Source organism: Amblyomma americanum, chromosome 11 (assembly GCF_052857255.1).
Source record: "Amblyomma americanum isolate KBUSLIRL-KWMA chromosome 11, ASM5285725v1, whole genome shotgun sequence".
Lineage (NCBI taxonomy): Eukaryota > Metazoa > Arthropoda > Arachnida > Ixodida > Ixodidae > Amblyomma > Amblyomma americanum.
The window spans coordinates 21,493,567-21,517,559 of NC_135507.1; the positions used below are offsets into that span (position 1 = coordinate 21,493,567).

Here is a 23,993-nt window from a genome sequence, read left to right on the forward strand (position 1 = left end):
GAGTTCCGTTGTCATGACGACGATGCGAAGCTCCAGTTGGCATCGCCTACTCAGAGCCTCTGGCGTTACTTGGCCATGATTTCATCTAGCTGGCAACTGCCCCACAAAGATACGAGTCGCAGACACCGCCGAAGTCATTTCGTGGCCATCGGTCAGGTCCACGGACCGCTCATATTCAGCCCACATGACCAACTGCCTACATGGTACTTGTACCATGCATCTTTGAGGACAAGCTGCGGTCCTTCATCTGACGCCGGTTGCAGTCATGTGAACCGTGCCTTATTCACCAGGCTTTCACCACACTACTTAAAGGCCCAATGCAGCCTTGGAGCAGTGGGATGTGCGGCTGACCAGCGCCACCCTGGAAGACCAGGAGACGCTCATCGCCATCTCCACGGCGTCGTCCAGAGCCACTGTGGTCTCAGTCTGAAGACTCCACCTGCTTTGCTTCAACCACCTTCTTCTCTCTCAATAAATGTTTATTCTTTCCTTCATTCCACACCGGTTTACCTCCCTTCTCTGCCGATGCTTCAAGACAAGAAGGAAAGTCGTAGCCCTCGAGAAGAAAAAAGAGCGATTGGCATCATCGTGACCCTACCTAACCTTGCTTAATCGACTGCAGGTGGGCGCGCTGCAGCGGCTGTGGTTTGACAAATATGGTGATGTTGGGTAAGCCCGTTAAATAGATGCGCTGAAGGTCCGTCACGGTATGTCGAAAGATTCGGCACGCTATTTTTCGCGTGCTTGTTTCTCGAAAGCAGCCTTGCGATATCAATATATGCAGCAAATTCTAAACCTAATTATTTATTCTGTCAAAGGCAGGTTCCCTAGATTTAACTTCGCCGTCGTAGTAGTAACAGTAGTAGTAGTAGTCGGCGGCGTAACCGTAGCGTGGTAGCCACGGGGAAAGGGGGGTGGTTTTCGCGGAAGGAGGAGGGTATATGGCAATAGCGGAGGAATGCGCTACTGTAAAGTGGCCATGGCTCTGGAACCAAGCGGAGGATGCTTTTTCGTGGAAGGAGGCTGGTTATCGCGGAAGAAGGAGGGCATACAAAGAGAGGAAGAATACACAACCGGAGGGTGGCTGCCAGTTATATAGTTATAACGTGCACTGGAGGGGTTGCTTTGCCTGCATTCTTCTCCAAAGTGCACGCATTTTGTCACATGTAGTGGCACGCAATGGTGCAGCGCAGTCATTAATACTGAGCTCCTTCCCTTTAGAAGGAATACGTCACGAGCGAGTATCTCAATTAAGCCTTGGCCCGGTGATTCTTCTTCGCTCCAAAAGATTCAATAACTCTCTGTCCTAGTTCGAGGGCCAACACCGCCATCGTGCATACACGTCGTTAGAGGGCATGAGGAACCAGAGGGTTCTTTGAGGAAGTAAGCGAACGGGTCACAAACGGCTCTCCGCTTATGATAAAAAGTGGTGTGCTTAGCCCTGTAATGACTTCATTTTTCATCCAGCCATATGCGCCTGTAGCAGGGAGCTACGCTTCCAACACAGCTCTTTAGTCTCTCGTCTTGAGTTCCCATTAATAAAGGCTCTCTACTCTGGCAGGGTGAAGACAAAAAACAATTAAGGAACGCGATGAAGCAGCGCATGTCTTTAAGCTCCCTGTGCGCGCATTCCAGCAGCTTATTTCAGCATCATTCCCCGCCGAATAGGCAGGCAGGCGCCCTCGGTGCCTAACCTCGCATAGCGTTCGCTACTCGACGAGGGAGGAAACTCCGTTACGTCAACATCGCTCGTTTCGCGCTACTTTTAGTCCCACGATGAGAGGGAAAGGGCGAACGTGCTGCGGCGGGGTGTCCGCGGATCGCGCGGGGGTCTCATGTAATTTGCAGGAGGGTCTCGCAGCGCGCGGGGTTCGCCGCTGACTGCATCCCCTCGTCTTGTTTCTCCCTCCTCTTCACTCCGCGGTCCGAAGCGAACGCCGTGACGTCGAGGAAAACGAGTAGGTATCGCTAAAGCCGTGCAGCGCTCGCGAAAGCTGTATGCAGATCCCGGGAGCCAATCAGGATGGCTGTGGCATCCACCAAACGCAGTTCTCTGTCCGCGGCACGTGTGTCTGTCCTTTTCCCCCACTCCAAAAAATAAAACGCCTATATGGGAGTAATTTACTCCCTTTTATAAAAGGAAGTAGAGCAATCCCTTTCAAAAATGGGCGTCCCACATTCTAAAAAGCAAAACGACTATATGGGAGTAAGGCGCCCGTGTGCTGTGCGATGTCAGTGCACGTTAAAGATCCCCAGGTGGTCGAAATTATTCCGGAGCCCTCCACTACGGCACCTATTCTTCCTTTCTTTCACTCCCTCCTTTATCCCTTCCCTTACGGCGCGGTTCAGGTGTCCAAAGATATATGAGACAGATACTGCGCCATTTCCTTTCCCCAAAAACCAATTATTATTATTATATAGGAGTACAAAAGGAGTAAATTACTCTCTCATAAAAGTGAGTAGCGCAATCCCTTTTATAAAAGGGCGCCCCGCACTAAAAAAGAAAATGTCTATATGGGAGTAAAACGGCGATAAATGACCTCTAGTGTAGGCCCTTTTATAAAAGGGCCATGGCTAGAGGACAGTTTACTCTCTTTTTACTCAATTCGTGTTTAGCGTGCAGCGAAAATTAAGGCGAACAGGCTGCCTCATCGGCGGCGTGAAACTAACGCGCTGCTCGCATGTAAGGAGCTGAACAACGACGAAAAACGTCGAGTGGACGTCCGCCCTACCTCTTTTTCGGCTGTGTTTCAGGTATCCACTGACCGTCTGAATATACACTCTAAAGACTAATAAGCCTATATGAGAGTAGAAGGGAGTTCCGACGGGGCAGAGGATATCCCAAGGATGTCCCTGCAATCTCCGCGGTTGGTCCTCAGAATTTTCAGCACAAGACTCTACGGAGACCTGGCAGCATAACGAGAAATCTTCGTGCGCATAGCCTTCACAAGGCTGCGCAGTACATTAGACAAAGTGTGGTTCGGCGGCGTGTCTAGCCACGGTGCAGAGAAGCCGCGCAAGCAAAACATCGCCGGCAGCGGAAAGTTCAGCACCTAGGCATCGGGCACGAGTTTACCCGCTGACGGTGCTCGCGAACGTGTGGGGTCAATGAGATTCGTGCTCGAACGTATGTACTACGCTCTTGCGTGTATCCGCGCACACGCATTAACGCCGATGATGGGCGCGCGAGACGCCGCCGCGACCTGCGTCCTACAAAGAAACGGATACACGCTCACGACCGCGGCGGGTAAAAGCGCGCATCGAATCGGTAGTTATCGATACCGACGCGGTGCGTTGACCTTCTTCGGCCGCCACGTAACGCCAGCCGAGCGGGGGCACGAAATGTCTGTGAAAACGCGCGGCTTCTGCAGCTGGCGCATCTCTGGGCACGTGAGACACGCGGAAGGTCCTGCGTATACACACATCCACCTTTGTTCACGAGGAACGCCGCGGTGGCTCAGTGGTTAGGGCGCTCGACTACTGATCCGGAGTTCCCGGGTTCGAACCCGACCGCGGCGGCTGCGTTTTTATGGAGGAAAAACGCTAAGGCGCCCGTGTGCTGTGCGATGTCAGTGCACGTTAAAGATCCCCAGGTGGTCGAAATTATTCCGGAGCCCTCCACTACGGCACCTCTTCCTTCCTTTCTTCTTTCACTCCCTCCTTTATCCCTTCCCTTAAGGCGCGGTTCAGGTGTCCAACGATATATGAGACAGATACTGCCCCATTTCCTTTCCCCAAAAACCAATTATTGTTATTATTATTCACGAGGAACGCGTACACTCTAAACACTAGTAAGCCTGTATGGGAGTATAAAGGGTGTAAGTTGTCCTCTGCACTCTAAACGCAAATACACCTATACGGGAGTAAAAAGGGAGTAAACTGTCCTCTAGCGCGCACCCTTTTGTAAAACGGTGTGCTGTAGAGGACAGTTTTACTCCCTTTTTACTCCTTTTGCTTAGAGTGTATAGTGAACTCCCTTTAGGGACAGGGTATGCTGCCCAAGTTCCGGCGTAGATCTCGATCACTAAACTTGCGGAGCGCTTACTCTTGGCAACGGAGGTGTGTTCCCACTGCAAAGCATAGCAAATTGATGCAGTTAGGAATGGAAGGAAGCTTTTAAACGCGGCACCGGAGGTCCCCAGCTTAGCGAATAGAGGAGACAAACTTCGTTCAAAACCTTCGTTACTGCTAGAACTTAGCGTCTTTTGAGGAGGGAACTGGTTTCCATTGCCAACCGTAAGTGTTCCGTATTTTTAGTGATGCAAATCTACATCATACCCCTGCCCCTTAAACGCAGTGCGATAGAAGACAGCTTACTCTCTTTTTACTCCTTTTGTGCTCTAAGTGTGTCTACAATTGCGCGAAGAAGACACCGACGAACAAGGAGCATATACGACGTGTACAGCGCGCAAATGCTTGTCAGTTCTCCGTTCACCCGCGTCTTCACCACGCTAGTACATACTTCAAATATAATGAACCAACTCGCCCAAATCAAAGTACACAAACTTATCTTGAGCTTTCTCGGTGCTCGTTATTAGGTGCGAGGTGTTTTCAACTGACGACGGCGCATATGTGATCGGATCAAAGTTCCCCGCTCCCCAGGTATTATCACATAGTGCAGGGGCCAGGCTTTTATCTTAAGCCTCCCCTATATTTAAACTTTAACCGCCTCCAAAGCCAAAGTTGCCAGGTCGCCACAGCCATCTCACCTCGAGTTTCAGCGCGCAACCGCTGACGGCCGCAGAGGTATACACTGAGTGCTTGTGCGTTTTGCACTTTTTTTTTCTGCTTTAGGCCCGTGGCTGTCGCTCAAGCTCGGACAGGTCAAAGACAATGGAGCCATTTTAGCTGGCAGGCTGTCAGCCAAAATGCGCCAGTCATGCACGTCGCGAGAAGTGAAACAAAGGAAGACTATATAGGAGAGGAAAAAGAAGAGACAAAAAGGACGGAGTGTTCGCAGTAACGCGTGTCAACGGTGGGCTTGAGAGCTTTCTGTCACGCTGCTCGTGTGCTACAGGTCCATGGAATGTCGGCGCTTCGCTGACGTGCAACTTATCCCCAGTGCAACTGACGCTTGATCTTGCTTCTAAAAACGCTGCCCTTCACCTTGCACCCCCCCCCCCCCCCCCCGTCCCTAATAATTTTCTCTTTTTTGTATGTACGGTTTCTCGCTGACTTTACACATTGGCTCGTCACCTCTGTGGTTATTAAGCTTCTTTTGTATTGTTCTCACCGGAGTGCGTCTTTGGAAGCATATTACTGCACTGATAAGGCATGTGATAGCGCTGTTTGCATCGAACACTTGCAAATTAATGATTCGCTGCCAACAGTTAACGATCTGCAGCGAAGCGTTGGAAGTGGTAGTGCAATACATCTACTTAGGCCAGACAGCAACCGCCGACCCGGACCACGAGAGTACTAGATGAATGGTGTGGAGCACATTTGGCAAGACCTCTCAGATCTTGAAAGACAGTTTACCAATATTCCTCACGAGAAAACTATATAACAGCTGTATCTAACAGGCAGAAACGTGGAGGCTAACGAAAATGGTTCAACTCAAGGACAACGCAGTGAGCTATGGAAATGAAAATGATAGGTGTAACGTTAAGAGACCGCGGAAGCGGGCAGAATGGATCAGGGAACAAAGGCGGGTTAGTGACATGCTAGTCGAAATCGGTAGGAACAAATGGGCTTTAGCAGGGCATGTAATGCGAAGGCAAGGTAACCGACGGTCCCTTGCGTAACAAACTGTATTCCAGGAGAAGGCAAGCGTAGCAAGAAGCAACAGAAAGTCAGGTTGGCGGATGAGAATAGGTTTGTTTTATGGTTTATGGGGGTTTAAGGTCCCAAAGCTACTCAGGCTAAGAGGGGCGCCGTAGTGAAGGGCTCCGGAAATTTCGACCACCTGGGGTTCTTTGACGTGCACTGACGTCGCACAGTACTCGGGCCTCTAGAATTTCGCCCCAATCAAAATTCGACTTCCGCTACCGGGATCGAGCCCGCGTCTTTCGGGGCAGCAGCCGAGCACCATAAGCACTGAGCCACCGCGGCGGCCAGTATAAGAATAGGAAGTTTGGAGGGTCAGTCACGTTGGCCGCAGCTGACACAGAACAGCTTTTATTGGAGGTCACTGGGAGAGCCATTTGTCCTACAGTGAGCATAGTTATAGGCTGGTAAAGATGATGATTATAAATGCATATATTTTCTCACAGGAGCTTAACAGTATATTTATTACCAGTGGTTTAGCAACTGCGAATAGAAGCCTGTAAATAACATAAACGCCTCACGATCTCTACTCGTCCCTTATTTCTTGCGCTGGTATAGCAATGACGGGTAAGTCCTGGGATTCCGAGCATGGAGGAATTACAAGTAATTAAGACACCACCATGGGCAGTCTTGCGACACAGTCATGGTAAATGAGGAGACCGTCAGCTTGGCACGTGAACACCTCGCGCGTCGGTTCGAGCAGACGAATAATAAAGGCAGCGCCCCCTGAGACCTCTCCGACAATACCTTTCGTGACTGCCTCTTCCGCCAAGCTTCTTCCTGTTTTTTTTTATTTCGTGAATCTGGGCCTGACCGGACAAACCTTCCATCGTATCCTGTACACTACATACAAGGTACTTCGCGATGTCAACTCTGCACAATGCACGGTTTCGGTAAAATGGCGATAGCCGCACGGTGATACGCTGCACGATTTCAGCTGTTAAGTGCGATATTAGTGTTAGTGGGAAGTATTTATTCAGAAAGCCGGCTCAGGTCTTAGTAGATTGCATAAGGAAGTGAGAAGGGTTAAATGGATGTGATTGACCATGGACGCCTCAAACGTGATAATCCACAGCGAGTTGAGCGACTTTTGCAGCAGTCTACCGCTTAATTTAGTCCTCAGAGGGCGTCACCGTCGCGAGGCGGAACTTTGCCCGCGTCACCCTTCGTATTCGCAAACGCTCTTCAGTGCGAACGCCATCTTTCTATTAGTACTACAAGTATAGTGCCTAGAATATACTGGCCAATATTGTATTGTCCAATATAAGCTATATTGGCATATACTGGCCAATACTGGCCAATATATTCTAGGCACTACACTACAGTATAGTGCCTAGTTTCTCTCGTGGGTCGCTAAGTAAATGCGCTGTTTGAATTTCGTTAGGGCGCAATTTATCGCCTTAACTCCCTTACCACGTTTATTACCTGCCGTTGCTGTCTTCTCCGTTGCCTACGCTCGGTTCAGTCCGCGCACCGTGGGAATCAGGCTGCGGGCCTAACGCGTCAAAGGGTCGAGGGTGGCTAAATTAAAACGACCCGGGAACAAATTAGTGGGAGGAAGAGGAGACAGCGAACCTCCGTTCCTACGCGGCGCGCACGAAGTATATGCGTCCACTCTTGACGCTTTTTTTCTGGAAGTGGACCCGCCATGTATACACGACTGAAAAGAATGGCCGAACAATGGCCGAACGGACCAACAACTAATGGCGCTTTAAGGGAAATAAATGCAGTATGCAAGCGAGAGAAAGACACGGAGCGAAGTGATTGCGTTTTCACTTGAGGGAGCGTGCAGGCTTCTTGCTCACGATGCCGTTTTAATACACATGCATGGAAGTATATACGTATATCTAAGCTCGCGTGGTCTCCTGACACGGAACTCCTAATGTCGCGCTCTTCACTCACTTTCTTTCTTTCTGTTAATGCGTCAGCATTAGTACTGCCATTATTGCAAAAAGGGACCGCCGCCGGTATGTGAAGAAGCCTCGGGGGTCAGAGGGTGAAAAATTAAAACGAAAGAAAAGCCCCCGTAACTCTCTCACTCTATGCTCGGTGGACACTTAAACCGCACCATGCAGATGAGAAAACTAGAGACGAGCGCGGAGTTCTAATGCGCTAGGATTAGTAACGCAATTAAGGGCAAAGGATTACGGGGAGCACTTAAGACAACTTAGCACATGCGTTGAATGCGAAAGCATGTTATACATTCATTTCTTTTTAATTTTTAACTTTACTTCTTCTTATCTAATTACACATCTACTCATTAACATACAGTCGTAAGGCAACGCATATGCTATAGTTTCGCCTTTGTTTGTCAAGAAGCAACGCGGTTTTGTGGACTATGGGCATACCGTGCTCGCCTCTCAATCTGAGAGTCCTGGGTTCGATTCCCCGAAACATCGCAGCAAAGCTTCATTTTTCTTTGATACCACTGTGAGGTCACCTGGGGTTTTTGGGACCACTGCGTCTGGCCAACGCCGACGCCGGGTTTCGCTGCCAATGAGCCAACGTAATGATTTCGCATGGAAACCCGGTGTCGTTGGCGTATTGAAGAGGGTGTAAAACAGGCAAAATCAAGGAATCAACACCGAACAGGAAAAGTGGTGTCGACTAGACATCTGTTTTGAACAAAGTGAAGAACATGCAAGTAAATTAATTGTCACTTCACAAATTTAATTGTCGTTGGTATGAGCAAATGCAGTTCGTCTACCGAACTTAATCGAAGTGGCAATTAATGCTAACGCATACCCCTCGGCATCCTCTGTCACTTTTTCTTTTTCTCTCTCCTTCATTCGTTATTTTTGTCATTCCTTCTTTGTCTCTCTATCTCTCTCTCCCTATTGCTTTTTGTTACTGTCTTTCTTTCTCATTGTCATTCTTTCTTTCTGTCTTTCCTTTTTCTTTTCTTCCTTTTTGGCTATCCTGTCATTGCTTCTTTCTCTCTTTATCCCTAATTCATTCCTTCTTTCTTATTCTGTCACTTTCTTTCTCTAATTCTTTCTTTCTGCGTTTTTTTCTTCTGTTATTCCTACTTTCGGTGTCTCTCTCGCCCTATTTGATTCCTGCTTTGTCTTTTTCAGTTTGTCATTCTTTCCATCTTTCTTACTTTGTCACACTTTCTTCCTCTTTCTTATTTTACTTTACTGCCTCCTTCTGTCATTCCTTCTTTCATTGTCTCCCTTCCCGTACTTCATTCCCTCTTTCTTACTTTGACACTTTCTGTGCATCATTCCTTCCTTCCATTTCCTGAATGCAGAAACGAGATCAAAGTGAATTCGATGAAAAGAGGACAGGATATCTCCAACACATCGGAAATGTAACGGTGTTTCAGTCTGCCGCGCAGAACGCAAGCACGCTACTCTTTCCACATACTCCGTGAGCGGGCAATGTGCGAAACATGCCGTTTGTAAATGGAGTCTGCATGCGCACTCCGTATGCGTACAGTGCCACGCACGCACGCACGCACAAAACACGCCACAGACACGGTTCACACGACAAGCAAATAAAGGCCAGACGAAGAGGCGTCTACCGCAGACGATTCGCGACGCGTTTCCGCGTGTGATATAGCATACGTGCATACACAATGCGCGTTTAAAAGCTTGTCCCAGCCTAGCACGCACCAGCCAGACTGCATGTATATATAGTTCATGCGTGTTGCCGCTTCCTTTTTCGAATTTTCGCGGCGACTACACGGCCACGCGGTTCAGTGCAGGTGGAATACATAAAGCTCTCGCAAGGCACTAGAGTACACGCACACACAGTCGCCGTTGTCATTCACACATTTCTCGCGCGTCGCCACTCCGCGAAGCGATCGATGCTCAAAGCGAATGCATTTCGCGGGCGCGATCTTTGTGGATCGACCTGATTTCCATGCGAGCCGATCGTCCGTTTGTCTTTCAAAGCACGTATGCGCATGTGTCTACCCTGCCAACGCGTACAGTACACCTGTCCAGCTGGGAACGCAACGTTGTCTTCTTCAGTGCCAGCGAGCGTCCATTTCCCCGAGGGCGTGCAGACAGATAGTTGGGACGGCGCTGAAACGCGCGACGACGGCGTCGAGTTGGCGATATACGTCGAACGCCGCTACGCGGCGCTGGTGGCGCGATGCGGCCGCAAGAACAATACCGAGGCGGGAGGTCCGAGAGACGGGTTGGCTAGTCCTCTCATCGTTCGGTAGCCGGTGCAGTTGTCGACCCCGATACGGCTCATCGTAGTTCACTTAGACACGCACGAATTGTGGCTTAACCCAGAGGCTGCGTGTACGGGAAGAAGGACGAAGGGAAGACGGATAGGAAGATGAGAGAAGAAAAAAAAAAGAAAGAGGAATCGCTGGAGAACCGATTGTTCGTTCAAAGCTTGCAGCTATAGGCAGAGTACCAGAGTGCCAAAGACCGCTGAGTGATGCGGGAGAGCTTCAGTGTGCAGCTCGAACTACGCAGGCCCGCAAAGGCGGCAGATTTATTTTTGTCTCCGAGCTAACTGACACTGCTCGAGTCGTCGTGAGGCCGTTGCGTTTCTTGCTTTCTTTCTTGCTTCGTTTCGTTTCGTTTCGTCATTACTATTATTATTTCTTATCCGATCGAAAATTCCGGCTCTGTGCACACGAAAGAGGACACGTTTTTCGAATGCCGTCTCACGCGCCTTGCGTGCTGGTACCGAAAGCTCACGTCACCACATATATGGATTTGTGGTTGAAAATACGCCGGGTGTGCAACATTATGCGCGCAGCAAATGGTCCTTCTTGGCTAAGCGAACGCGAGGCTTCAACGAAACTGTGCCAACGGTTTTGTCGGGACTGCTATATAGAGAGAGACGGATGCGCGATCGTTCGATAAGGCGCGCGCGGGCCGGCTGAGGCTTGAATAATAAAAAAAATTAAAGAAAGCCAGATTGAATGGAGATACGGAAACAGGTGGAGGTGTGAGATGTATAGATCGCCGTCCCCGCGAGGCCGGCCCGAAATGACAGGTTCGCTTGCTGGACGCTTTGGAGGTACAATGCCCCTGTTTTATTTGGGTGTGCGACTCTTGTGATCCGTTTGGTATCTCTATAGCTATACAACGCGACGACTATTATTTTTGTAATTTTCGTCTCTCGTGCCTCGTCAGCGGCGGCGCCTTTGATATCCAGTTTGCCACGACTTTTTTTTTTTTTTGCAGCTGGAGGTGCGTTAAAGAAGGCGATAGTTTAGCTCTTTCGTTCAGATTTGTATCTCTAAGTTGTGTCGCCTAGTTTTGCAAGAAATCCGAATAAAAGTTTGACTTCCCTCAGAACATCATTCGTCCATTAGGGTTTTGAAAGCTCCGTTAAATGTTAGTTGCTTCGATTGAAGTGACGTCCAAGCTTGCGTTTCACCAGAATGTCGGGCGCATCTCGAAAGAGGAGCGCAGTTCTTCCCTCGCAGCAATTTTTTTCGTAACTACGTGCCGCTAATTTGGAGCTAAGAACGCTGGCCTACTTACACCTTGAATGAAACAGCACTCACCTAAATGCCTGCACTTGTCCAAGATACAGAAAATGACCCCTTTATAAAGCGCTTCGTTTTTGCCTGCTTGTACTCCGTTCGTATTTTTTTAGATTACACATCTGGATAGTTAGATAAAAAATTCTCCTTTCCTTTCTTTGCAGGATTAGAGGTCAATAATATGTCCTGCCCTGGCGATAACGTTTTGAGAGAAAAAAAATTGCTCTTCGAACCGAAACGTCGGAGAGACCAGTCTAAAGTATATACCACAGCACACCTGTGCAGAACCTCGTCCTCACTGGGACCTTCGACCTTACACTGGCTCTCCCATGTTGTGCCAGTGTATTTTGTAGCTATGTCCGTAGGGCGTTGAATGCCGTCCCAAAATGCCCGCAAGTCTCGTCGTCTAATTTGAAGCACGGACTGATCTCTAATGTAGCGTTGGTTTAAAAGGATAAGCTGCAGACAAGTGATTAAATACAGAAACAATGAAAACATGGCAGTTTATATATTTTCCATTTGTGTCCGCAAGATGAAGGGCTCTGCTTTCCTTTCGCTAAGCTATGGGAGCTTTTAACGAGCTCGGCTATCGCAGTCATTCTGTGAAAGCCCAAAGGACGGAATCTCAGAGAAGCAAGCAAACCGACCGAGAAACGGCGCTCTAACAGAGCACTGTACAGTTGTCTCTGCGGTCTAACTGAGCGGTTTCAACAATTACCGCACACCGTGGCAGGCCCACTTTCGCGCACACTTCCGCGATCTCGCTTTCCCATCGAGATGCCGCCGAGGCCAACCACGTGTACTGTGCTCAAAGGCGGGCCGATTTGGTTTTCAGGGTTTTCAATCCTTGCTCGGCGCGTTCTTTTCGCATTGGGCAGCACACCCAATAGACGCTTAAACTACATTGGACGTCCGCAGGACGTCCTAGGGAGTTTCAGTGTCCAATGGAAATAGGCGATACTACACTGGACGTCCGCAGGACGTCTCAAACGTCCCCAGGACATCCAAGGGGGTTTCAGTGCCTATTGGAAAGGAAAGAGTCCGTAGCTTCCATGTTCAGTGACCGACTTCTTCCAACTTTCAAGAATGCATTCGGTATGGCTTACAGTAGCACGTGTTTCGCGGTAACATACATACACTTTCTCCATAAAGTAGAAAAAGTTGTTTCTTTCGCGATGCCAGTATAGATATGCGAAATGGGGACTACTTGGCGTCGGTTCGTTAAACGCTCAATTCGGTTGTCACAAGCGTGAACGATAGGTCATCTCTTCCAGCTCGCTCCACGTTTGTATTCTAGAGACTAACCGAGATCCCTAGCGCAATACATTCGAGCAGCGATCAGGAAAACGCTTTGCTTCGTGTGCCACTCTTCGTGTTCGAGAAGCGTCGTCTTCCGCGACGCGACTCTCGATCGAGGCACGAGTAAGTAGCACACACATTGATCGCCCATCGGCGGCTCGTCGATCGGCGATTAAGCGTCCTTATTACTAAGCCGGCTGCACGGCACTACGGCGATGAGCCACCCTCACCCCTCCCCCCCCCCCCCCCCAAGAAAGAAAGAAAAGCTGCGAAAAAAAAAAACTGCGCAAAAGAGCCGTCCCTTGCGGAATAAGTCAACACCACCAAAATAAGTCCGCGCCACCGTTGAATCAAATCTGGGTGGCCAGCCCAGCGGGGGGAATCTGTAGGCACACGCACACAAACCGGCCTGCCTGTGGATATCTCTAGCCTTACAGCTCTTCCTTGCATTTCGGGGTAATTGTCGCCTCCCTATCATCGCTGTACACACCGCGTGCAAGGAAGGAGTGAAATGGGAAGGGAGTGGAAAGGGGGGGGGGGGGTTGCCTTGTAACGAGGAGCCGGCAAGGAGGAGGGAATGCGGGGGAAAGGGAAAAGGAGGCTATGTACGCGAAGCGTCCAGCGGTGTCGGCACTAGTGCTACAAGCGATCTGGGTCCAGCCAAATTGCCCGTCCACATGCGTGTATAGATCTGCGCCCTCTCCCGGCCCGCGGCCGCAGGTGTTACGTAGCGCCCCCCCCCCCCCCCCCCCCCCCCGTCTTTGTCTCTCACAGTCCGCACTGCTCCCGTTCGGCGTAAAGAAGGGAAAGGGAGAGGAGGTTGTCTAATATAACAACCGACACGCTTCTCTCAAGGACGCGGTACGTCCTACACGTGTGCGGCCTCCTATAACGGAGGAGCCTGTGCGAGGAACGGACACCGACCGTGAGAAGCGGCCTGTTCTCGCTTTTTTTTTTCGAGACCCTTTCGTTTATGTATTTTCTTACCAATCCGCCTGCAGCGCTTTAGCGCCTGTCACTTATGGACACCAACACTTGAGGAAAGTTCGGTCCGTCTGGGTTGTTGCGCGTTGGGCGTCGCATAAGGTGGAGCCACTGGGACAATGACAGAAGGGCAGAAAACGATCGCCGAGGCTTCCTCGCTGTTGCTTGCGATGTTGTTTTCCTCATATCTGGGGTGCACGTCTTTTGTAGGCAGTGTGCTAATATATATACGAACGAAAGCCTCGCGCTATTGTAGCTAAACGAAGACAAACGCTTGAAGTACTTGCGCTGCATTTTATTTTTATTTTATTTTCGTGCCGAAATGCACTCTTTGTTTGCATGCCAAATTTTCACTGCAGTACTTATGCGTCTACGCTGCAAACCTCCTGAATAACAGCGCAGTTACGAACTCACCTGTACAACAATAAAAAACTTCCACGCGTTTGTAGATGTAGTTTACTGTGCATGACATCCTATTCGAAATCAAGGGGAAGAAATGGGCTCGGGCAGGGCATGTAATGTTTTACCCCTGCCTGCCTATACACAGATCAGCTTTAGCCTTTATCTTGCTTGCCTTTTGCAAGCTTTTTTCATTATTACTGTTGCGTTTTTCATTTTTTTGTGCTCACATTTTATATTTCCCCCCGGGTTTACATCGTCATATACATCTTTCTTGAATCTTCACTTCTGAACCCCAGCCTTGCCACTTTAATAACGCCGTGCCTTTTTGTAACACGTGGCTTTTTAGCTGTTTCATTATCACGCTTTGACGCGACTGCAACTGTAGGCGGCACCAGCGGCGCAAATTAAGGAGAATGGAAGATAAAATCTTGTATAAATAAGTCCTTTCCGAAGTAAAATTCAGTTGCAAGTCTAGCGTTTGTCCTGTTTGAATTATTTTTGTGTACGTCTATCTTGTGCGCTAGCCACTATGTCGAATTATAGTAACCAACTAGCCCAATTAAGAGCCCTGGCATGTAATGCGAAGGCAAGGTAACCGCTGGTCCTTAAGGGTAACGGAGTGGATTCCAGGAGAAGGCAAGCGTAGCAGGGAGCGGCAGAAAGGCGGGCGGATGAGATCAAGGAGTTTGTAGGCCTAGGGTGGCCGCAGCTGCCACAGGACAGGGTTAATTGGAGAGACGTGGGAGAGGCCTTTCCCTTCAGTGGGTGTAGACAGGCTGCTGCTGCTGATCATGATCATGATGACGTGCATAAGTCGAGCCTGATTTATCGAATTATTGCTTATATCGAACATTCAGAACATCCCCTTGAGAATCCCATGCAAAAGTAGAGAACTACTGTTCGCGTTTATCGAACTCGCATTCAGCGTAATATTCGGTATATTGAACTGCGCGCCGCGCCCCTTAAGTGCCGCTTCTTCTAACGGCGCTCTTCGAACCCTTTTCACAAGCGGAGACGAAGCGACTGCGCAGCCTTGGGCCGCTGCTGGCGATTCCGGCGCTGTGAAGCCGGGTGATGAGGTGAACGTGAGGAGTATTTGAGGGTGACCTGTGGTCTCTTATACTCATTTTTCACACAACATCGCTGTCATGCAGTGAAGGCAACCTAACTACGCCCTCGCGGCGGATCCCGCATGGCATGCTTCGCTGCCTGTAAGCCGTTGATGAAACCAACCGTACCTTAGTTTTAATGAAATTATTGTATTTATAGTTCATCGGTAATAGGATTAAACATCTCATGATACGTAGCGACTAGTTCCAAACTATCTTCCTCTGCAGATTCGATGCGACGCTGGCGGGCAGTGTGGTTGCAATGTATTCGTGCTTCTAGGTTGCGCAAAAGCTTTTGTGTCGCCTTTTTTATATATCTAAATATTTCGCGATCCCCTTCGAAATCCATACATCTGGGTTCGACTATATGGACAGGTATAGCGAGCACTGCAGATATGGAAGAGCGCAGGTAAGAAGAGAGAGTATGCATGTCATCATCATGTCAAGGGGAACTTGGAAGAGGAAGAGCTAAATAATGTAGAGTTAGACGTAGCTGTCGAAGAAATAAAACAGTACGAAGCCCTGGCCAATCCTCGGCGTGGGTATGTGCCACTTCAATAGAGGCGACCAACAACCGACAGAGAATGAGGGCTTCGATGGCTGACACCTTAATAAGGAGAGCTCGGTGAACAGTCGCCAACAGAAAGCGCCAAAGCAGATACACTGACTTGGCAAGCGCCATCGGTTGTAATGCATTTCCACAGCGAGTATGACCGGTGTTTAACGGGTGTACCTGCCATTTTGTTGTACCCCTTCGGTGCATTTCCTTTTTAGAGTTCCTTTGATAGGTCAAAGGCTAAAGGCCACGCTGGAACTGCTAAGCGAAACGACACTATGCCAGCATCGAACAGTGACCTTGAGTATCGAAACGAGCAATACTCGTTTTGTTAATAAGGAAAGCGGAGTTCATCAGCAGACAGAAGGATTGGACGCTAATTTATGTGGCTTCTTTCTTTCACCTTACCGTTGCCTTTTTTGTTACTGCCAGTAATAGATGAACACACCACAATCACCATTCGCCTTACAGTCAGTTATATGGTTTATAAACTACGCTCTACATCCACCATAAAGAAGGACCTAGAGTAAAGCAGTATTCTAGATATGTTGGGGAATTAACGCCTTTGGTTTGCCTTTTTCATTGATTAGCACAGTCCCTCAACTATCCTCCAGGAACACTGCTGTACAAACTCTGTCTTCGATTATCGCGACCACCCGCAAGAACATCCCAAGAAGGCCTAACGGATTCTGTTATAATAGTTATGTAATCTTATCAGCCACGAAACCATGAATCAACAGCCGCTGGTGTCGCTGCTGTAGCTGACGTTATGTGTCGAACCTGACTGCCACCAGTCATGCTCATGGTTTGACATCTACCTACATTCAAGGTGAAACTTGTGGCCACCGTGATCTCTAGTTACATTCAAGGTCAAACTCGCAGCCCCGCTGGCGGCTCGAAAAGCTGGCGTAGTGAAGCTTTTCGGTTTAAAACTTGACGGTCAATATCTGACGGTTAGAAAATGGTGGTGCCATCAATGACCCGTGCAACTAACTTTATCCGTGAAGTTTCCGTGCTTTGAGCAGCCCTGAGCGGTTTGTTTAACAGTCGCAAGCAACGCGACAGTCAGCTCACCCCCTGGTTTCCGTACATGGACCTTGCGGAAAGTTTCGCAACTGTGTCGTAGTCTTTAAGGCTCAGTTGCGTCCGGTTCGCGGTATACTGCACAGGAAAGTTTGCACACAGTTGTGCTATCTGTTAGTGTGCGCTGCATGCTTACAGTGTTCTTTCTGTTCACCGACTGAATATGTAATATGTGAAAGCGAAGCTAGCAATCTGGCACTGAAATCTGCTTTGGGATACTAGTTATACGCAGGAGCCTATGGGTGTCGTCGGTCACAGCACTGTCTGTCAGCCTCGTTAACTACTGCGCCTGGATCGCGACATCGCCAAGCTCACACAGAACGAACGCTTAACCAAACGCGGTTTCTACTACAACCGCGATACGAAGCCAAATCTATGTTGTTTTTTTCATCATTGAAAGTTCCTTTTATGTTTTATAACAGTTTAGCGCAAAGACGCCGGAGAGACAAAGAAACATCCACCATGAGCTCAAACTTTCAACTGTAACTGACTTTCAACATTTAACTGACCCTCCCCCGCAGGGACAGCACGCCATCTCGAGCTGGGCGGACTGGGAGGTCCTGCTTATGTCTGCAGACCCGACATCGCAGCCTGCTGGGGTGACTCGGGCTGCCGACGTCATGTCCCGGCATGACCTACTTGATGCAGTGCGGGACCGCGCAGTGGCCCAGGGACCCAGCTGGGTCTAAAACTCACTTGCTGAATAAAGTTTTTCTGTCTGTCTGTGTAGGTTTATTCTATGCACATCTGGAGGATTTTTTTTTTTGCAGTCATTATGCAGCTTTTCATCTGTGCACTCTAAACAGGAATACGCCTATTGAAGAGTAAAAAGGGAATAAACTGTCCTCTAGCGCGGGAGAACGTTAGAGGACAGCTTACTCCTTTTTTTACACCTTTCAGTTTAGAGTGCAGATAGCATAGGATAGGAAAACTTCTAATGGGCAACAGAAAGAGGGTAGCCAGAGGGCTACCCGCCTAGACGACGGCCTAAAGGTCTTGGCTCGCGGCGGACAGTCGGACGGCCAAAGGAACCTGATAGCAACAATACTTTCCCTGATAGCAACTGATAGCAAGGCTCTGATAGCAACAATACTTTCCCGCTGTCTGTAACTGAACGCCGTGAGGCTCTACTGTAGTCACCCCATGGAGAAACACCGAAAACAAAGCTTTTGCTTGGTCAAATGGGCTTCAAAGAGACGTAGTCTCCCGTCTAGTTTGGAAAGATACGAAGCTGACCGCCAAGCTCACACTATCTTTAAACCATATCATTTCTCCCTAATTAACGGACTCCCTGCTTTACGCACTAGGATTGAGATTAGAACTCCATGCATGCATCAGCAATGCTGCTCGTTACGAAGAGTACTGGGAGAGACCGCACGTGGACTATTCTCCATGCGACGACCGCTTGCCTTTCCCTGGAAAGAACGCGAAGCGAGGAGATTTCGTATACGGGAGAACGCGCATAGGGGAGGAGGAAAGGAAGGTAACAGCGATCGGCGCGAAGCAACCCCCCCCCCCCCCTCCCATCACCAGCGTTTTTAAACGGCCACGGCCGGCCCTCATAGCGTTGTGCGAGCGAGAGGATGGAACACAGATGGAGAAAGACGCGGTTGTGGCTCCTAACGGTTGCAGCCAAGCCAAGCCTACAGCCTAGCCGAGCCGATTCGTCCTCCCTTTCCCGCCGAAACTCTGGGAGACTTCGTTACCCTCATTCCGGAGAGCGGCCGGCGAGATAATTGCGTCCACGCGAAGAGTGTCTATCGGGGACACCAGCGCGACCTGCTGCCTAGCGCGCGCTGCGGGCGCCGTCCCGTGTGCACGACCTCCTTTGTCTTATTATGGATGTCGGCGCGTTTTCTTGCACGCCTTGCGTCCGCCTCGACGCCGGTCAGCGCTCGGCGCCGTTTTCGCGTGTACGACAAACTGCCGGTGTGCCTCGCTGCGTTCACTGCCCGCGCGCTTGGCCGGAGAGGCAAGCGATACGCTCGCGTTCACGCGGTGTCAACCGCGGTATCTGGTCCGTACGACACTTAAGCCTAACGGACGACGCGAGCGTCACTGCGTGCGCGTGGGCTCGGAGAAAGCGAAAGACGGCGAGTAGTGCGCTAGGCTTTTTATGTATCAGGATTTAAATAGTCGCTCTAACAATGAGACGCACGAGGCGTAGTCGCGCGCCTCACTGTTCCACGGTTTTAGTGAGTACCGCTCGCATAAGTTATTCGCGCTGGTTCAAAACATGGACGATACGGGACGTGATTCCTCTATGTTTCAGTAGTTGAGTACAAGCGTATAGGTGAGCTCTGCAATAAGTCTAACATGGATGGCGTACACATACTGTCACATGCTCTGCTGTCTCTGCAGTCTCTACACATGCTCTGCTGTCTATGTGCGCCTTGTCTTTCTCGAGGAAATCACTCCCTAATTAATTCTTGCTGTCATTATCTCACTCATTAGATCACTTAATCAATCAACGAATTGAGATTTGTCAGATATATTGCAACGCTTACGTACCCTTAACCGCGGCTTCTGAAGGTATATCACTTACAAGCTAGAACCGAGGTGCAATAACTGAAAAGTGCATGCCATTACTGCCATTTTGTCTAATGTGCTGGTATACTCATGGCGTCGCTTTAGATAACCAGAAGGCAGGGAAAAGCTGTAGTGTTATTTGCGAACAGCTTATGTAAAAAAAAAAACGCACAGTGCGCTGGAAATGCCTCATAATGCAGCGAAATTATACTGCAATGAAAATAAAAAACGACTTGCGCCGGAACTGAAGCGCGGGTCATGACACGCGGCTTGGCAAGTGATGTTGAAAATTATGAGTGAAGTACATGGACAGCCGAAAACGCGAACGGCTATAGAAAACACAAAATAAGCACGTATACAAACCAGTCAAAGTGCGGAGCCTGCGATGACTTGCGATAAGAAAACAATCCATCCAACCCTACCGAATTTGGAGAACTGACACTTTAACACTAAAGAAATCGACCCAGACAGCTTCCTTGTTCGATTGCCTTTCGGGGAGGAAGTTTCAGGCTTTCTCACGAGCTGTCTTCGACCCGGTGTAATCTACGCTGATTGTCTTGTCTCGGGGTGTTGAGACCACCATCCGTCATCCGCATGCAGCTATCCGCAACCACTCAGCAGCTCAAAGGTGCTCCGCAGGCATATAGCTCGTCCGACTATTTGCGGTCGCGATAATTCGCCCAGTCAAACTGGGCCGTGAGAAGACGAGTTTGTGCCCGTTTCTCCAAGCCGCTATCTGAACGGGTATAGAATAACTGCGGTGCCGAAATGCCCCGTCGAGGAACATGGGCACAACGCGCCACTCTCCCTGCACAAATGGCAGGCATAGTTATCGCGTGTGATACGTGTAGAGTAGGCAATGCGAAGAAGCTGTCGTCATCCATTTTGCCTAATCTGGCCCTGGGCTTAGTTGCGTGCACCGAGCGCATTAGCCCCGCGTGCTTTTGAAATTAGCAATGAGGTTGACGGCGATAACAACGACGAACTCTTAATTGGACTAATTATGCATACGCATCCATTTGCTTTTTTCTTTCGACCTCAATTCACAGGTAAAGGGAAATTTTCCTTTTCTTTTTTTTTAGATGAAACTCTCCGTTACATTTTGCGCTTGTAGTGAAACCGAATCCACCCAACGACCTGTGCTCACCTCACAGCTTTTTATCTCTACTCGGTGTGTAATACAAGCTCGTTATATCGAAACTGTTTGCAACGAAATAATTTATATAACGAAGGAATGACGATTCCCCTTTGGAAGCTCGATCAACACGGGCTATAACGAAGCTATGGCTATAACGAAATAGTCGGTTGGAAGCGTCAACTTCGTTATAACGAAGTACATCTGTAGTAATTACAATACCCACTACAATCTGACCTTGCTTGAGGTTACTGATATATAAGGTTAATTTCCATTGGTCGGTCTGATGAAACTCTAGTTCGACATCCCAGATCGGTTTAGAGATTTCGTTAATATTTATGTCTCCCGATGACCCAACAAGTCTTCGAGTGCTCATCACGAAAGAGATACGTGCTTTCGCCCTTCGTTCGTACCATGTAGCCGCCTTTCATCCTAAGTGTTATACAATTCTCTTTGAATAGGAATGTAGTTACTATAATTTGGCCCAAGTTTGCACGAAAAGCAATTAAGTAGTCCGTTTGAATGCGGACATTTCCCCTCGGATGCTCGGTCACTTAACACGGGCTATAACGAAGCTACAGCTTTAACGAAGTAATCGCCGAGCCCTGTCAACTTCGTTAGATTCACCCATTAGATAATACGTACTATATAACTAGGTGCCATCCTTCTCTGTACTACCAAGTACTTTGCTGCACTGTACGCTGTTTTTGCAACTTTATGTAACCACGCCCCTCTATAATGCCTCTCAGCTCTGAGCACACACGAAATAAATGAATAAATAAAAGATGTTCAACTACATATATACCGTAATCACCACATACTACCAAAGAAAGTATTGTTATTAATTAAGAATACACTTGTTTCCTTACGACTTAACTATTCTCAGCTGGTAGGGGGCCCACGACGCAAGATAATTTACAAAGACTGCGTCTTTTGCAGAAAAGTTTCTTCGAGCTGTACATCACGCAAAACGTGCACAGCCGTTAGCACTCACATGATCTTTTCATTAAATACAATGTTATACCAGTGCTAAGAACATATGATTACAGACCATGCAAAAACTTCGAACAAAAAATTGCGAAGCGAAAGCACTTTCTTGCGACCTCTATCAGGTCTGGAAATTAATTTCAAGGGCACCGGTCACAATCAACAATGAAAAGTAAAAACGTATAGAAAAATATACGGGATGCGGTCAGTGCGAAACCGACTACCAAGTAAATTGACCCAATTGAACGGTAACGAAATAATCCTTGATAATACCTCCTTGAAAGAGATAAGAGGGCATTTTATGAGTTGACTTATTTCCTTGGCGCATGTGGTTTGCTTACACGTATTTTTTGCAGGTGACCATTCGTTCTCGTTTCTCTGTCATCGCTTTCTCCCACAATTTTAGCGCGAAAGCGCACTTCCGATGGGCAAACCTCGAGCAAGATCTTGCGGTGTACGTGGGTTTAACTACGTTAAAACGCCATCACTTTTTGTTTGGCTCATTAGTTTGTACATCCAGTTGAATACTTATGGTGCATCCATTTGAATCCTGCATAATGAATGGTGTGAATACTTTTAATCACTTGTGTTATCCAGTGCTTGGTCATATACGATGTTACTTAATTGCAGGGTAATGGAGTAAGTTCCAAGAGAAGGCAAGCGTAGCAGAGGGCGGCAGAAGGTTAGGTGGGCGGACGAGATGAAGTTTGCAGGCATAGGGTGGGGGCAGCTGGCAAAGGACAGGGTTAATTGGAGAGACATGGGAGAGGCCTCTGCCCTGCAGTGGGTGCAGTCAGGCTGATGACGATGATAATTATAGCTGTTAATCAGCTTGCCTCAACACTTCTGTAAAACAAATCTGCTACGTATGATGCATTTTGTTTTGAGCCGCTGCGGAACGACCAATGTAAGTGTGGGAGAAGGGTCTGCGGCCTCGTCAAGCTGTCTCCACGACAGTTTCAGGCCGAGTGCCAAGACAAGGGGAGAAATTAATGGCTTACTCCTATCGGTGATCAGGAGCAAGTTTTCGCGTTCCCCGAAGCCGAAGCGCGTGTTTCAGTGGGCGATTTGCATTAAGATCCAGAGTTCTGATTGGGCCGGTAAGTACGGACCCTAGACTCACTACATATCTTGCTTCGTCGCGGATTCGGAGAGCTGCACCGGGTCGCTGATTGGAATATGCGATAAGCCTTTTCGCTCAAGTATCCCGTTCCACTAACTTTTTAGTACGAGTTAGCGTGCCCCGCCCATAGGTATAGCCAGTTTGCCTGAATTACAATTGAGAAAGCAGTTGATAAAGCTAAAAATTCCCAGGGACACTTAATTCGATTGTGTGTTGACGACGCGATAGCATTAACAGCTGTTGATGCCTTTACCGGAAGTGACATCACTTCCGGTCTGAAGTCACGACCCTTCAGCCAATGGGATTGCTCCCGTCTGGTGGCGCCACTTTCCTCCAGATAATCAGGGAATTTAGCTTCCGACTAGGCATTTTCTTCCCCATGATGCTACTAACCACCCTTACAAAAATGGTCTATAGACAGTCTATAGACTTCCTATAGACTGTTGGCTTCCTATAGATATTTATTTTGGTCTGTTCATAGTATATAGACTGTCTATAGACAAAAGTCTACTAAAGTGTATGACCATAAATCTATAGATTGTCTATATACTGTCTATAGGATTTGTATAGCCTCTAGACTGTTCTCTAGGGTTTGGCTATAGAGAGTCTATAGACTTTATAGGCAGAAGTCTATGGACAGTCTATAGACTTCCTAGAGAAATCTTTGTTAGGGCATTAATATGGGTCGTCATCGTCAGTCATGGCAAGCCTTCGCTCGGTCGGTATTCGGTTGGCGTTTCCCTGAACTGATCTGCTCTGACGTCATTGATGTCATTTCGCTCGTGTTTACCACGGCGTCCTACTGAAGGAAGTTGACGAGGCCGGGCAGGCCAGTTGCTAAGACGTAAAGCAAACGTTCACCCTGCCACGCGCCTACGGTTTCAGGCGATGTAGCCCCTTGGAAGAATAACGGAATGTGTCCACGACACGTGCCCAGAAGGTGAATGGATCGAGGACGTGAAAAGAGAACACAATCCAAAAATGACAACGAGAAAAACACGCCCCCAAAAAAGCCTCCATGCCACGCCTCTGGCTTATAAACGTCCTCTAAGTGAATCTAGCACGGCCCGCGACACTCTCCCACTATGTTCATTATAAGCTCAGCGATTGTATCATATCGGGGGAGAGTGGACACCATCGGATAGCCGGTGGAATGTCTCCGCTTTCGGGCAATGAAGACGTGTATGCGACGAAGATCGGCCGATGGAAGACTGCGCTTGCAGGCAGGGCTTTTATTCCAGGAAAAGATTGAAAGAGGCAAGCATGCCTACGGGGGAAGCTGAAGGAGAGAAGGAGGATCCGCGTCGCGACCGTTAATTGCGCCTTTATTGCGTCCGTGTATACAGAGAAGATGAAGACGTTTCTCGCGAGCACTTGACACGTGCGCCGCTGGGGCGGTCCACCGAACATATGATAAGGAAAACGCACAGTGTTCTTTAAAATTTGTCAGGCCACATAGCATGTGACCTATAGAGCCGCCAGAATGCACTCGCATCTACGCCTGAAAAAAAAAAAAACACTGCTGCCGGTTTAACATTGTTAACCACGGAATATTGTGT

At 48.6% G+C, this 23,993-nt stretch overlaps 1 protein-coding gene across 1 annotated transcript in view; it reads right to left on the minus strand.

The window, feature by feature from the left end:
• Positions 1-23,993, minus strand: part of LOC144111279 (THAP domain-containing protein 11-like) — a 230,762-nt gene that overhangs the window by 32,351 nt on the left and 174,418 nt on the right. The window lies entirely within an intron of this gene.